Consider the following 701-nt stretch of genomic DNA (forward strand, 5'->3'; position numbering starts at 1 on the left):
CCTCTTCCCTTGACTCTGTCCAGGGACCCCGAGAGTCCTTTCAGGTTAGACAGAGGTTCACTTACATCTCCTCTAACCTCATCTACTGTATCCATTATTCAGGGTGTGGATTCTTATACATCGGCGAGACTAAACGTAGACTGGGCGATTGTTTCGCTGAATACCTTCGCTCAGTCCACCTGGGCCTACCTGATTCCCCAGTTGCCAAACTGACCTTTCTGTCCTGAGCCTCCTCCATTGTCACAGTGAAGCCAAACGCAAATTGGAGGAACAGCTTGCGCACCTTACAACCCAGTGATATGAATATTGATTTCTCTAACTTCAAGTAACCCTTGCCCTCTCTCTCCATCCCTCCCCCACCCAAGTTGTACCAGCTTCAAAGTCGCCTTGTTGAGTCTCATTGTCTAACTCATTTTCACCTAACAGCAAACAATGGCCCGTCTCCTCTATCATTGTTACTTTTTGGAATATCTTTAATTCATTTGTTCTAAATCTCTCTATATCACCGTCAATATCTCTCGTTTCCCTTTCCCCTGACTCTTAGTTTGAAATAGGATCTCGACCCGAAACGTCACTTATTCCTTTTCACCAGAGATGCTGTCTGACCCGCTGAGTTACTCCAGCTTTTTGTGCCTATCTTCGGTTTAAACCAGCATCTGCAGTTCCTTCCTATGCTCAACATCTACCCTGTCAAGCCCCCT

The sequence above is a fragment of the Amblyraja radiata genome, chromosome 3 (genome assembly GCF_010909765.2).
Source record: "Amblyraja radiata isolate CabotCenter1 chromosome 3, sAmbRad1.1.pri, whole genome shotgun sequence".
Lineage (NCBI taxonomy): Eukaryota > Metazoa > Chordata > Chondrichthyes > Rajiformes > Rajidae > Amblyraja > Amblyraja radiata.